The following is a 16,150-nucleotide window of genomic DNA, read 5'->3' as shown; positions in this document are numbered from 1 at the left end:
CAGGCTCTGTGCTGACAGCTCAGAGCCTGAAGCCTGTTTCAGATTCTGTGTCTCCCTCTCTCTCTGACCCTCCCCCGTTCATGCTCTGTCTCTCTCTGTCTCAAAAATAAATAAAACATTAAAAAAACAAACAAACAAAAGGAGAGGCCACAGAGCAAAAAGATGCTTGCTGAGGCCTGAGCCCTCCCTCCCCCTGGGTACTCCAGTCTCCCTGTTCAATAAAATATTTAAGAAGATGCATTCACTTGATTATTAAAACTAGGATGGAAATGGATTGGAAGAAGCAAGTGTCAGCAAGACACAATGGGACTGTGTGGAAGGCGGTCATAGCTCCCTCCCCTGAACAGGAAGCCGGCAGGCCACACACCCCCACAATTCTACTCTCAGGGCAGTACCCTCTGCTCCCCTGCCACCCCCAGCCTGGGCCCTGGGCCTCCCCTGCAAGCTCCTTGCCACCACCACCCCCAGTCCTCAGGACCTGAGGCAGGTTGAGCTGGAAATTAGCTTTAGTTGGTCTCCTAATGGCAGATATCAAGCAGGAATCCAATCAATCCAGCCACAGGCAGGCAGCGAGGAGATCGATTCCAGCACTGCTTTTCATCCTTGTGGCCCAAAGGCAGTGTCATAAGACCAGTGCTTCAGGGCGCTTACAAGCGCCCCCTGAGTAATTAATAGAGAACCCCTCTGGGACTTGCCTAAACCCTGCAATTGACTACCTTCCTTCCCCTGACAGCCCCAGGAAGGGGAGGCCTACAAGGGATGGGACGACCCCACTGGCCCGTAACCCTCTCATTGTGCACATTACCTTCCCGATTTCCCAGATAAGGAGGAAGTCACCTGCCCAGGGTACACAGAAATTGGCAGAGCTTCGGCTCCAATCCAGGTCTGCCCAACTCCTTGCCTCTTTCAGTTTAAACATCACTTGTTAAGCACCTACTGTGTGCCTACTATGCACCAAGCCTGGGCAGAGAGCTGGAGAATACAGAAATGAATCAAATACAATACTGAGAAATGGTGCACACCTGTCTGCACATTTATAATCACCAGAAGATATTTTTTAATAAGGATTCCTAAACTCCATTCCAGAAAATTCTATTTCTGTACATTTAGGGAAGGACCTTAGAAAGCTATACTTTTTAAAGACTTCCCAGGATAGAAGTGGATAAGTTGAGGGGAATTTTTTTTATTTCTTATTAATATATATAAACATATATTTAAGTAATGAGATTACGTGAGTGACATTTACTTTGAGTGGGGTAAGGGTCAGGAGCTTTCAAATTAAAATTTTTCTAATTAAGTGAAAGACTCTCCTGGTGATTCTGAAAGTACAGCAAGGTTTAGGAATTCGACACACAACAGTGCTATCTCCAGAATTTCTTTGGAATTAATACCCACTTTGATAAGAGACAGCAGTGGAGCAGGGAGCAATGTGTAGCTAATGTACAAGTTCATTCACACTAAGATTTTAAATGTTTAATAATACGCCAGTCTCCCAAGGTACCACCATTTCAAAACAGAACTTTATGGAGAAAGCACTGTTTACTCCAAAAGAAAAAAATCCCTAATGATAAAATATAGGCACAAGCGGAGCTATTTCAAGACAGGACAGTCTCCTGGCTTCTTCAAAAAGCACAGCAGCTGTCCATAAGAAAGAATCAGGGCCTAAGCGAGTTCCGTGAGGCCTTGTCCAGAGCTGGGGAGGAGCCAGATGCTTCATCACTGACACAAGACGCTGTTTATGCTTCAGCTTTATCTAGTTTCAGGGAGGGTAAGACCTAATGATTTATAGGCCAACCACCTGGTGGCAGCTGGGCCATCTGCAGTGGTCAGCCAGCTCAGGGCTGCCTCAACTGAAATCCTTCTCATCTTCACATCAAGCAGCCAAGCCTAGGAGCTCCCCACTAAGAGAAGGACACTACACTGGGAACACGGCTCCTGGGGAATCCTGAGGGTTTCCAGTGGTCAGTGAGACTGAGCCTCCATCCTGCAGCCAGCTAAAGGTTGGGACCTAGAGCTCCCAAAGAAAAAGCCAACCACTCCTACTCAGGGACCCTGTGATCTGGCTAGGAAAAGACAACAAACTATATGTCAAATATGAAAGCAAAATAAGGGAGAATGACTGGGCTGAGTGACTCCTGGAAACCAAACCCCAGCAGGGAGAATGGAATAATCTTGCAACAGTAAGCCTAGATGACAGCTAACACCTATAAAGGGCCATGTGCCAGGCACTGTTCTAAGCACTGCATGTGCATTAATTCATTCAATTCTCAAAGCGACCCTCAGTGTGCACTATACAAATAAACTGAGGCACAGATGTTAAGTCATTTGCCCATCACACACAGCCAGCAAGTGCTGAAGCTGAGATTAAACCCAAGCAGTACGACCCCAGAGCAATGGTGTACTGGACATGCTTAATGACCGGCTTTCTAAGAGGAGAGGCCCTGTTGTATCTGCCAGTTTCCTTGGTATACATACTCCTGCCATGGCCAAGATCAAGCTACCAATGTGACATGACTGAACCCAGAGCTGGGAAGAGATGGGCAATAGCACAACTTCATATAATATTTCCTCCATATAGGGGCACTTGGGTGGCTCAGTTGGTGAAGCATCCGACTCTCAATTTCAGTTCAAGTCATAATTTCATGGTTCGTGAGTTTGAGCCCCACCTCAGACTCTGCGCTGACAGTGTGGAGCCTGATTGGGATTCTCTCTCTCCCTCTGTCTCTGCCCTTCCCCCACGTACACTCCCTCTATCTCTCCCTCAAAAAGAAAAAAACTGTTAAAAACTGTATCTCCACCATACAGATATAACAGACATAACCTGAAGAGTGTAAATAATAGTCAAAGCAGTAAAACAAGAAGTGAGGAGTTCTGAGTACTTAGTACCTTTGTTTTTAATAGATTTGTAAGTCATAGAATTTAATTTTTAATAATGACTTTAAGAATCAACTCCCATAGGGGCGCCTGGGTGGCTCAGTCAGTTAAGCGTCTGACTTCAGCTCAGGTCATGATCTCACGGTTCGTGGGTTCGAGCCCCGCGTCGGGCTCTTTGCAGACAGCTTGGAGCCTGGAGCCTGCTTCGGATTCTCTGTCTCCCTCTCTCTCTGCCCTTCCCCCGCTCACACTCTGTCTGTCTCTCTCTCACACACACAAGTAAATAAACATTAAAAAAAAAAAAAAGCTATCAGCTCCCATAATTCCTAAAAATTTGGAAATTGGCTCTCACAAGCTGGTGCATACCAGCTCAAACACACCACTGATCCAGAGCTACTACGTTATGGAAGACAAAGGGATGAAAGAGGACACAACCACTATTCTGAAGGGCTTTTACTTGGAAGGACAAGGAGTCAGTCGTAGGTAGAAGACCAGATTTCATATCATAGGGAAATTTTTTTTAACAGACACAGCTGTCCAAAGACAGAATAGACTTCCTAGGTAGGCACCAAGCTATCTACCAGAGAAATCCAAACAAATACCACACAACTATCTGACAAGTAGAAAGGACATGAGTTGTTAAATTACAACAGTGTTTTCTGGGGTGCCTGGGTGGGTTAAGCGTCTGACTTTGGGCTCAGGTCATGATCTCACAGGTTGTGAGTTCAAACCCCCATTGGGGTCTGTGCTGACCAATCAGAGCCTGGAGCCTGATTCGAATTCTGTGTCTCCCTCTCTCTCTGCCCCTTCCCCATTTTCTCTCTCTCTCTCTCTCTCTCTCTTAAAAATAAAAAAAAATAAAATTTAAAAAAATAAAAAATAAATAAAATAGTGTTTCCCAAGCAGTGGTTTGAAACTTAATATTAAGATACTGAGTCATAAAACCAATTTAGTTGGGTGTAGGTAGGGTCAACATTTTTAAATGTAATAGAAAATATAAGCATACTAAGGGTGAGCATTGCTTTGTAAAACTTTGTTATACTTTATGTACTTAATATGCATGAGCATATGTAATAAACGTACATAATGCATATTGGTTCATGTAAAAAGCTTACATAAAATATAATTTTTACTACTAGTCATAATCAAAGAAATTTGAAATGTATTGGAATAAATGATAAGGTTCCATCTGACCTTGAGATTCTAGGATCCCCTAGGTCATTAGCTATCATTTGACAGGAATTTCCTGTTCCACCAGGACAAGAATGGGGATGGGGACTAATTGCAACACACAACTCCAGCCTGGCCAAATAGCTGGACAGCCAAATGTGCTTCTTCAAAGACAGGTTCAGTGAAGAGGACAGGGATGGAAATGATAAGAACAGTTTTCCCTCCAAGGGTGGGAACTCAGTCACGTGCAATTCACCCAGGCACAAGTAAGCCTGAGATAACACCATCCCATGGCATCTCTCCCTGGAACTGTCCTTTCAATGGCAGAAAGTGCTCTGCAGAGCCCATCCTGACCAGAAGGAGCTCCACCAGAGACTGACAAGAGCCTTGTGCAGACAGTTTGCCTGGAGGTCCTCAGAAAGGAGGAGTAGGAAGCTTCTGTCACAGAAAGAAAGGTAAACCCACACCCAGCATGGAGGCAAGAGAGGCAGGAGAGAGTGGCAGGAGGTGGGGAAGTATCATGGAAAGCTTAGGAAAAGGAAAAAGAGAAAGGAACAGGAAAGATGACAGGTGTCATTTAGGCAAGAAAAGCCACATGGCAACGGGAAAAAAGCACTGCCCAGGATTTGGATACTTATAACAATGTCTGTTGGCTCCTCTAAATTCTAAATCCCATGAGTACTGAGACTCATCGGCTGTTCTGTCCCTGGTACCTCCTCAGCAAGCAATAAATATGTTTGCTCAACAGACAGATGAGCTTATGAAAGTAGGATCTATTACAACAGGGAGCCCCACCTATGCCAGACCTGACCTGCCTCCCATTTTGAAAATCACTAACAGATTCCAGCTCCCCGACAATGCTGGTGCTGGGGTGAGGACTATCCACTTAACATTCACCAAACATCTGAGACCCAACTAAGTCCCAGTTGCTTTTCCAGGTGGCCAATAGTATTAGCCAAGCCAAGGTCTTGGTGGAATGGCCAAGGGCTTCTAGATTCCCAAACCTGAATCCAACAGGCCAGTCTTCCCAAATACAAAGGAGAAGGCTCATCTCCAAACTGACTTAAAGAACTGGTTGTAGAACTCTGAGGGCCAACGAGAGGGTGTGTTTCACATTTCCCAAACCCAGCACTCTCCCACCTGTACCTAGGAAAGTACTGAAAGAGGTAGAAAACTCTGGCTGTTAGTACTAAAGTTTGAGTTGAGAATACTTTGCAAAATGGTGATACAAGTAGATTAGGAGCATGCACACACACCTGCACACTCATCTGCCCTAAAAGTTTCAGGGCAGAGCACGCCTCCCCAAACCAGGGCTCAGGAAATCATGTAGCACAGCAGGAAGAAGGCAGGCATAGAAGTCAAAGAAGCCACCTCTCAACTTCTGACTTTGTCCTTCACTAATAGAAAATTCCTGAACTTGCCTGAAACTCAATTCCCTTGATCAATACCATGATCTACCTTGCAGAATCATTTTAAGAAGCCATGAATGTTCCAGACACGTAACAGATGTGCAATAGTCGTTGATGTAGATATGGAGAACTGGTCCACTCCCAGCCACACCAACAGCAGAGTCCTTCCTGGACAGTAGCTGGCACGCCCTACCCTGGGCAGGCAAGCTTGGTGACAGATACACTGATGTGCCTTTTTCTAAACCTGGCCCTCACTTTACCCACTCTCACTCTTGTCTCACCAACTGGGCTTTTGCTTGCTTCCCTACACTCCCTCAGGAAATGAGTTTTACGGTGCTGGGTATTTCCCCTTTCTGGCTCCCTCTCCTCTACTTTTTCTGCTCAAACCCTCTCTTCTAATTCCCTCAGTAAATGGATCTCCTTTTCCTTCCTTCCCCAAGTACCTAAAGGGATTCCCCATCTCATTCTAGTTCCCAGACTGAAAGCAAAAGTGAAACCAATAAAGAACAGAGGAATGTCTACTTTCATCATGTTTATTTGCCTTTTAAATTTTTTATTTATTTATATGAAAAATGAAAAAAAACACTTAGGAAACCAAAGTTATCTCAGAAGGCTTGGAGTTCAGAAACAGGTAGAATTAAGGAGAAAAAGAAATACTTATCCCATTAAGAATTACTCAGAAGAAATGAATTCAGCAAGATTGTAGGATACAAAACCAATATACAAAAATCAATTGTATTACAATACACTTGCAATGAATGAACAATCTAAAGATGAAATTAAGAAAACAATTCTATTACAATCACATCAAAAAGAATAAAATACTTAGGAATAAACTTAAGAAGTATACAACTTATACTCTGAAAACTACACATTGTTGATATTAACAAAGACTTTTAAAAACATGGAAGGCTATCCCATTCATGGTCATGGATCACTAGACCTAATATTGTTAAGATGGCAATATACACCAAATGGATATACAGATCCAATGTAATTCCTACCAAAATCCCAGCTACCTTTTTTGCAGAAACTGACAAGCTGATCCTAAAGTTTATATAGAAATTCTAAGGATCCAGAATAGCCAAAAAATCTTGAAAAAGAACAAATCTGGAAGACTTATACTTCCCAATTTCAAAGATTAGATACATAGATTGGTGGAATAAAATTGAATAAAATGGAATAAAATTGAATAAAATGGAATAAAAATTTTGCCAGAAAAGTTTTTTTATGTCTGGTATAGGTAGGTATGTAATCAATGTTAGTTAGCTATTTAGAGGCCCTCTTCCCATTCCCTTCCCACCACAGGCCATGGGGATTTGGCTCCATATTTGTGGTTCTTCCAATGCACTTGGTCAGGGCATTCTTTTTTTATTCTTATTTTTATTATTTTTCTAAAATATTTCTGAGATAGAGAGAGACAATACAAGCAAGGGAGGGACAGAGAGAGAGAGAGAGAGAGAGAGAGAGAGAGAGAATCTGAAGCAGGCTCCAGGCTCTGAGCTGTCTACACAGAGCCCTACACGGGGCTCAAACTCACAAACCACAAGATAGTGACCTGAGCCAAAGAGGGACGCTTAACCGACTGAGCCACCCAGGCATCCGAGGCTTTTCTCGATTGATGGACAAGAGGAGTTTCATTTTCAAGGCAATTTTTTATTTGTCTTATAAAAAGGGGAAAGCAGTAAGGAAATCAAATAGAGTAAAACACACCAAGGAATAGACATCCAGAGCCAAGACCACAAGGCCTCCACACTAACCCTCACACAAAAGTAAGGTTCAAGCCAACACTGGTTCTGATGGGGTTTTGGAACGGTGGGGGTTCAGAGCTGATAGCCAGGAAAGAATTCTTGAAACATCTTTGGTGCAAAAAAGGTGATTTTATTTTTTTAATGTTTTTTATTTAATTTTTGAGAGAGAAAGGGTAAGCTGGGGAGGGGCAGAAAGAGAGGGGGACAGAGGATTCAAAGCAGGCTCTGTGCTGACAGGCTGACAGCAGTGAGTCCAATGTGGGGCTCGAACTGACAAACCATAAGATCATGACCTGAGCCCAAGTCAGATGCTCAGCCAACTGAGCCACCCAGGCTCCCCAAAAAAGGTGATTTTATTACAGCACAGGGGCAGGACCAAAAGAGCTGCCCTGGGATTGTGAAGACTGGTTACTTACTATGGAGTTGGAGAAGGTAAAGACAAAAGGTAGGCCTCCAGAAGGACTTTCATATGCTAAAGAGGACTCATAAGATACCTGAGGCCTAGCTATTGTCAAATTAAGGTTGTTTTTCCTCTAGTAAGGCATTAACATTATGACAGTAGGGGGTTCCCATAACTAGAGAAAAGTTATACTCTGTATTTGCCTCAAGTGTCTGTCAATGGGCTTCAGGTTATAAAGAAATTTAATTTTACCTGCCATTTCCTTCTTGCCTTTGTTCCCTACATCACTATCGAAGGGAGGATGATGTTGGAGCTCCAGGAAACTAAGTCTATAGTTTTATGGAAATTAGGCTATTGATAAGATTGCCTTTTGCTTATCATTTACTAAGATATTTGTAAACTGATGGAGACTTGAATGTGTCTTGAATGACTGTAATCTCTATCAGTTAACCATTTATTTTCCCCTTTCCTTTATTCTTGGGCAGCCAGGAGTACCTGAGGAATATCACACATATCCCACCTGGGGGGTGGGGTGTTGGGTATGCTTTGCTCTCAGTTTGCCTTATGGTCCCTCATCAATTCTAGAAGACAGTTCAAGGAGTCTGGACCTCCTAAAACCCAGGAATACAGCCTCCAGGTTTATGCTTCTAAATCAGGAGTACTTCAGCGGCATGGAGTAAAAATATGACCAACAATGGCTTAACTATAAAGAAGGTTATTACTTACGGAACAACAAGTAAAGGTAGATAGTCCCAAAGTAAGTACCCCAACTCAGCCATGTCTTTGGGACCTAGTTCTATAAAGCCTCTGCCATCCTCATTACACTATATGTCATTCAGAGTCACAAGGCGGCTGCTGATAAGGGAGCGTGGGGCAAGCAGAGGGCAAAATACGGTCTAACAGCACCCCCTCCCAGGTGGAGTGTGTATGATATTCCTTGGACACTCCAAGAACAAAGGAAAGGGGTTTAAATGCTTGCTATAGTGATGTGGGAAACTAAGGCAAATGAAAATTAAATTTCCTTACTGCCTACAGCCCATTGGCGAGTCCTTGAAACAGGCACAGGGACCTCCCTCTAGGAGCCTGGCTGCCTGGATGATGACACCTTACCAGGACAAAAGAGAATTTTGGCTTAACATTATCCTCGCCCCCCAGGAACCTGTAAGTCTACATTAACACATAAAAATTCCCTGGGAAACTTCCTTTATCTCAACTTCCCCAAGATATATGCTGGCAATCATACTCCAAGCTTATGGCTCCCTGATATACATCTGAAGGGTCTCATGACTAAGGTTTTGCTAAGTGGTAATAAATGGTGTTTTACTAACCTAGCCCCTCAAGATCCTGGAAACCTTGCTTCCAAAATACCTTGAAGAATTACTCTATCCCTAAACCCCTCCCAACCTGAGGGTATATAATCCGTGACCCACCACAACCCTAGTGCGGCACTTTCTGCCCACAGGTCCTGTCCCCGTGCTTTAATAAAAATCACCTTTTTGCACCAAAGACATCTTCAAGAATTCTTTCTTGGCCATCAGCTCTGGACCCACCCTCCCATCACCCCAAAACTTCATCAGCTGCCACACACCCAAGCATCGTATCATACAACAGTATCCAGAACAATATTCAGAACAGAGAGAGCAGGAGAAGAAAAAAGACTTTATTCATACGTCTCACTTATCAGGAAGGAAACATCTTTTCAGAAGTCCCCCCCAGTCTTACTCCCACAGTTCACTGACCAAAGCTTGGTCACTACAGACTATCAAGCAGGGAAGGAGAATTGAAAGTAGTCTACCCTGATCTTACTTTAAGCATCTTCCCAGATTCACTTGGCCTGGCTTGCTCAAGGAGAGGGCTCCAACCACCACTTCCTCCCCCTTATCTCCTGACATGACTAGATCAGCTCAGCCACCCTGAAGGTGAGGGCTGGGCTTTGACGTGGCCCCCATCACACCCAGCAGCAGATTTGCCTCCCAGGCCTGAAGGGATCGTGAAGACGGCTCCTACCACCGTTTTGTATTTGTATACTGTAAGATGATATCAAAGGTTTTTCTTACTATGGGAAATGGGCAAAAAAAAAAAGGGAAGAAAAGAAAAAATTCAAAATACATGGTCGTCCTCACCTTTACTTAGCTGTGGGTACACGTACTGAAAAGGTTCCAGACCACCCAAGGGTAATAAGTGGTAAGAGAGACAGAGAAACAGACAGGTACAGGTCTCTCCCCATACACAGAAGTTCATATAATTACACATTTCCTTCACAGAGCATTAAGTTCACTGAGAAAAATTGATCTGTTCTCTTGTTTCTTGCCTGTTTTTAAACCCTTTTGACCTGTCTCAGCAAGGGGCCCTAGTCCTGCCAGCCTCCGTGGAGAAGCATGGAGGGTACAGGGCCTGGCTGGCAGCTGAGGTCAAGCCCTGCTTACAAATCATGCTCTGGCCATGCTTCAGGCAAATTTCCACCTGGTACTCAGAGAGCTGCAACCTTTAAATTAATCCTGAATCTGTCAGCTTGCATCATGTTCAATTCACACGGGAAACACAGGGGCTGGGGAGTGGGTGCCTTGAACTGTGTTTCCAATCCTCTGCTCACAATGCCCTTCTTCTGCTTGAGGCCCCCATGTGCTGCCCTTCCTCAGCCTGGTTCCCACGTGAACCCTTCCTTTGCAGACTCTTGGATGTTCTTCCTCACTTCTAGCTCTCTAGCAATCTCCCTCCTCTGCTATTCCCTAGTAGGTCAGAGAACAAGCTTTGGGATCACACAGTTAAGGGTTTGAGCCCTGGGCCCACCACTTACTGGCTAGGTTCTGTGAGTAAGTTGCTTGACCTCTTGGTGACTTGATTTCCTTATGTGCATAGTAATAAGGCCCCCTCTTAGGGTTGTCGTGCAGATTAAATGAAGTATTAATAGGCAACATTGTTCTAAGCACTTACAAAGTACCAGTCACTGTTCTAGGTTTACAGATTACCTCGACAAGGGAAAGGCTTAAGACAGTGTCTGGAATATCTAAGTGCACAATAAGTGCTAGTTATTGTTATGACATCGTCATCATCATCATGATTACAGGGAGAGGTTCTCCTCCCTGTTCCCCTTGATGGCCTGGCTCTCAGAAATTCATTAATTCATTCACTCGGCAGTCATCTGTTTCCTGTCTACTCTTGGTGTGGCCCTGGGCCAGAATAGGGCAGGCACTGCACCATGCAAGAGCTTGAAGACTAGCCAAGCATTCCCCTTCTCTCTCTGGGCTGACTGAGGCTGGTTCGAGCCCACTCAGAATTAAAGTGCACAGGACGATATTTTGATAACTGCATCTCTAAACAAGAGCCAGCTCAGGTCGCACTATATGGAGCTGGCAATTATTCCTGTTGAGGGGCCCCCAAACCTGTGGGTGGCCCAGTGTGGGGTTTCTTCATCCCCGTCTACCCCACAGCCTCTCTCTCCCCCCTACTGGGATAGAGAGAGAAATGAGAAAGGTGGTCCTAGGCAGGGCAGACAACACTGAGCTAGAAGGCAAAGGGCCCAGAGTGAGGAATCTTAGCCACTGTCCTGTGGCTGCACAGGAATCCCTCCAGGTCTCTGTTTGCTAATCTCTAAAATGGGTGCAGCAATCCCCCCTACTTCCCTGTTGGAACATCAGGACTATTTAGAGAAGTATTAGGTAAGGAAGGGCTTTGAAATGCCCAAAGTCCAGTGTCCTTGTTATCAATGTTGCTTTTCAATACAGGGCAGGTGATGGGGGGGAGGGGGCGGGCAGAGGCTGCAAATTGCATGTCCCATCCAGCCTACAGCCCGTGTTGTGTTTGGCCCCATGTTTCCTGGTGTGTGTGTGGGGGGGGGGGTGGTTAATGTGGATTTGTTGTCAGCATTTAAAAACCAGGAAATTTCACATAAAAATCCAGATTTCTGGCTTGTACTGAAAAATTGAAAGATCCAAGCAACAATTAGCCACAGCTGAACAGCACTTGCCGCCTTCATCCAGGACAGTAAGGGAGTTCTGTACACAACACACACACACACACACACACACACACACACACACACGTGCACTCCCCACCTCCACCAACACCCTGGCCCTTGTGTTTGAGACTCCTGGTCCCCTAGTAAGACACTAAACTCTAAAGACGGTCAAACCAGACATTAATCTCAGCTCTGCCATTTGCTCACACTGTGACCCCCAAGAATTACTTCACCCCTCTGAGCCTCAGATTCCTCTTCTGTTAAATAAGCATTTATTTTCAACAAATATTTACTGAAGACCGATTCTAGGCCAGGCATTCAGCAAACAAGGCAGACAAAGCAGACACTAAATAAACAAGTAAAAAATAAACAGCATAATTTTCTGATTACCATTGGTACTATGAAAGAAGTATGGCGAGGTTCTAGGGCCCCTCTTAGCTAAGGTGGTCAGGAAAGGCCTGACCCGAGAGCTGGGGCAAGTGATTGTATGCAATGCCCGGGGCTGCTTGGGAGATTACATGTGAGGTACTTCATACCCGGTGAACACGCAGCTAGTCAGGCCCCATCCGGAGCTGGGTCTGGTTAGGAGCCCTGAGGAGGAAGGGATAGTGGGGGAGGGGCAGCCCCCAGGAGCAGGTGGGACCCAGGCCTCCCCACCCCCACCCCACGCACCAGCCCCGTGCTGCCAGCACGCTGCTTTCAAAGCCTCGGCAATTATCCCATCTATAAATACAGCCTGCGAGAGCCCAGCCGAGAGGGGCAGAGACAGACAGGAGGAATTAACCCTTGAGTGGGCCTCCCCCTACTCGGCTCCCCCAAGTTTTCCCCTCCCCCTTCCTGACGTTGGCCCTGCCCCCTCCGCCCTGAACCCCTTCCCACCGGCCGCTGAATCAACGTTTGACTTGCACAAACAGCTGCCCCACTGCAAGCGGAAAGGGATTCGGAGGAGGCAGTGGATAACAGTCTAGTCCTTGGTGGTATTTATTCTAGACGCGGCTAGCTGCTCCGCGTCCGCGTCCGCTCTTAACCAGCCCTCAGTTACTGGCGGACCTACACCCAGCAGGGGCCAGGCTGCAGGCCGCCTTCAAAGGCAGTTCTGTCTCCAGTCTCACTCTACCTGGGATGGGGAACCATTTGCTGCAAGCCTAGGATTGAGTTACATTGGAAAAAAGTCTTTGTTTGTCCAGTGTTTCGCCAGCCCCTACTAATAATGTCCCTTCTCCAGAGCTCCAGGCTCACTAGCCTACCCTGGGTTCTCAAGAGAAATGGCTTCCTCCCACCCTGGGCGCTTCTGTTCCTGCTGTTGGGAAAAGCAAGGCCCATGAAGTACCCCAGACTATATCCAACCCCTTCATCAGCTTGATAGGACTTACAATTTTTGATTATCTGTCCCCTCCCCTCATACACTGTCCTGTAAGTTAGGTGCCTACTGATACCGTTGTATCCATACACCAAGCACAGTGCTTGGAACCCAACTGGTACTCAAATATTGGTGAATGAGCAAACAGGTGAATGAATAAATGTCCACTCATGTGTTAACACCATGAGATGTGCAGAAGGACATAAAACTCCTCTAGAATATAAGCATGGGGCGTCTGGAGTGGTGCCTGCCTTGTTCAGCACTGTCCCCAGCACTTTGACCAGCACTGCCACATGCTTCGTACTCAATGAATATCTAGTGATTGAGTGAAAGTTCTTGCCACCAAAGAGCTCATATTTAGATATTACCAGCCCAGTGACAGGCTTTTCAGCAACAATGCCGCCCAGTTCAGAAGTATTTTCTCCCAGCAAAGCTACCACAATAAACATTACAAAGCAAGCTGTAAAGTTGGTATTTAAAAATATTAACTATTGGTAAGAAAGGAAACAACTAGTTATGATCCGCACATGCATTGTGGGTCCCAAGCAGTAAGTAGTGTGATAGAGAGCTGGTACTGGCAGAACTTTCCTAGTCAGGGTAGGACTAGACGTGGGCTAGATTTGTAAGGGGGGACAGGAGAGTCTCCCCTCATTAATTTACTGAACAAATCTTGAAAACGTGGTAACACAGGGAAAGCTCCAAGAGCAATGCCTGTCTCCCAGAAGCACTCAGTAAGGCTTGATGGCTATTACCTATTATCATGTATGAAGCCACCTGATGGAGGTCTATACCATGGGCGCGCTGTGGTGAAGAGAAGATCCCAGTTCTGCTGGAAATTGCATTCTCACAGAAGGACGAGTAAATAAACAGATAATTTCAGAAGAGGAGAAGCGTGATAAAGGAAGTAAAATCTCTGGCAGAGGCCAGCTTTAGACAGGGTGTTCAGGAGAGCCACTGCGAGCAGGTGAGGTGACAGGTGAGGCAACAACGAGCCAACCATTGAAGAGCTGGAGGGAGGGGGACATCGGACAGGTTGTTCTGGCACAAAGGTCAAGCTAAATTGCTCCTACAAAGGCACTGTCTAGCCAGAACAGCCAGATAGAGTCCAGAAACACAAGAACCAGTATAGCCAGACTGGCAGTGCATGTGACAGACCCATCCACAATCTCTTACAATTCCGGTTATGGACCGTCTGTACCCCCAGCCCCAGCCTGTTACCACGGAGAGGCTTACTGCTTCCTTTGGCAGGGCAAAGGGGGAAACAGCTAGGTAAAATTAAATAGCTTTCTTCATTGCAGTGTTTCTAAGAACGCTTAACTTGCTAAGTTCTCATCTTCAAGATGAGGACACAGAATGCACTGTCTGCCAAGCTTATGTGACAAGGGAAGAAAAGTGCCTCCCAGGACTGTGCTCTAAGGAAGTCACTTCTGGAAGAGCTGCTCCAGATGCTGAAATTACACCCTCCCTGGTCCTCCTGGAAACGGCCAGGCTGATTCATAGGTTTCTGAACCAAAAATCTGATGCTCTCTGGGAGAGGTCAGACTCCAGATAGAAGAGTCAGACTCAGCTCCTCAAGCCCGTCCTTCCAGCATCCCCCTGACTCTGCATCTTTAACTGGACCCACTCACTCTCCCATAAAAAAAAAAAAAATGTGTCTGTTGCTCAGGGCATGGGCAAGGCATTAGTCATGGGGCCTGGGCTCCTCCTTCCTTCCTTTGTGTACCTGGTTCCTGGCTAGCCATTGAATTTCATTTTATACACCCGCACTCACCTCTGTGGCTTTTCCAATCTTACACACTCTCTTGTTCCTGCTGCCTCTAGACATTGTTGGTAGCCACTACCCAGACTGAACAGCCCTGATCCTTGAAACAAAACTCTGACATCAGCACAAGCAGCCACCCCCTGTTGAAAGTGGGTGGTGGGTACTCAAACCTACCAATGAGACCCGTATTTCAATTACAGAGACACCAATCAGTCTCCAGTGAGGTTCATTATGGAAAGAGACCTACTTCCACAGGGTATCAATTTTGGCGAAAATCCTGGCAAGCCTTGGTCAATGTAATGGCTAAGCTGTAGAACTTTGACTACTGTCCCTCACCTCAGCCACCAAGCATTTTATATTTTCATTTACAATCCTTTGTGTTGATAAAGTGGTAAGTTAAAAAAGAAGAAGAAGAAGAAAGGACTTACACTCTTCGACAAGATGGAATAACAGGGCCTAGATTTACCCTCCTATCTTAAACTTGGAAGACCAGACAAAACATAGGAACATCAGTTTTCAGAAATCAGGTAACAGGCAACACAGGACTGCGGTAACTGAGAAAAGAAAAGCCAGATGAGCCCTCCTATCATACCAGCTTACTACACAGAGGCAGTTTCTGACCAGAACAGAAAGAGTAGATGCACCAACAGAGCCTGGCAGTCTCTCTGGGTGGAGGGGCCACAAATCAACACTTAACAACAGCTACCTAATTCCACTGCCTTCATGGCTACTGTTTACCTCATTATTTCTCGAATGCTCATACATTGCACCAGCTAATCCATTCTTGTCCACTGGTGTACAACCCAAGTCCCCCACAGATTAAACCTTGCACCACTCCACCTACCTTTATTAACACGGTCCTCGCTGCCCTCCAGGCAATGGTGATCCAGCTCCCAAATGCTAGCCTTCCATCTGCTCCCCCAGACCCTGCATGGCAACTGCACTCGCAGGTTGGGTTTGTTATTGGGCTCTAGGAATCAACAACACCTGAGGAGAGGGAGGGATGGAAGCAGGAATATTGAAGCTGAGATGACATTTCCAGGTTAACCTGTGTTGGGGTGAGGGGGCTAGAACTTTATCTCCTGGCTTCCATCAGTCATTGGATATAACCCACTCCAGAAGCAGCTGTGGCCTTGAACTGGTGGCTCTTTGCAACTGAGGTAGTTCCAAAAGAGCTGACAGCTGAGGGCTCTCAGCCATAGCACTCCCAGCAGATGGGGATCAGCCCTGTATTCCTTTTTTTTTTTTTTTAAATATAATTTATTGTCAAATTGGCTAACATACAGTGTGTAAAGTGTGCTCTTGGTTTTGGGGGTAGATTCCCATAGGGTAGATTCTCATCCCAACAAGAGCCCCCCTCAATGCCCATCACCCATTTTCCCCTCTCCCCCACCCCCCACTCACCCTCAGTTTGTTCTCTGTATTTAAGAGCCTCTTATGGTTTGCCTCCCTCCCTCTCTGTTTGT

General features: G+C 45.7%; 1 long non-coding RNA gene across 1 annotated transcript in view; it reads right to left on the bottom strand.

The window, feature by feature from the left end:
* Nucleotides 1-15,665, bottom strand: part of LOC109253782 (uncharacterized) — a 90,216-nt gene extending 74,551 nt beyond the window's left edge. The window contains exon 1 of the long non-coding RNA XR_002074528.2: nucleotides 15,529-15,665. This is a non-coding gene — a long non-coding RNA (uncharacterized LOC109253782). The remainder of the gene's footprint in view (nucleotides 1-15,528) is intronic.
* Nucleotides 15,666-16,150: the final 485 nt, after the last annotated feature.

This window comes from Panthera pardus, unplaced genomic scaffold, assembly GCF_024362965.1.
Source record: "Panthera pardus isolate Hobbes unplaced genomic scaffold, ASM2436296v1 HiC_scaffold_24, whole genome shotgun sequence".
Classification (NCBI taxonomy): domain Eukaryota; kingdom Metazoa; phylum Chordata; class Mammalia; order Carnivora; family Felidae; genus Panthera; species Panthera pardus.
Note: the sequence above shows the minus strand (reverse complement) of the source record. Positions and strands in the feature narration are given on the sequence as shown.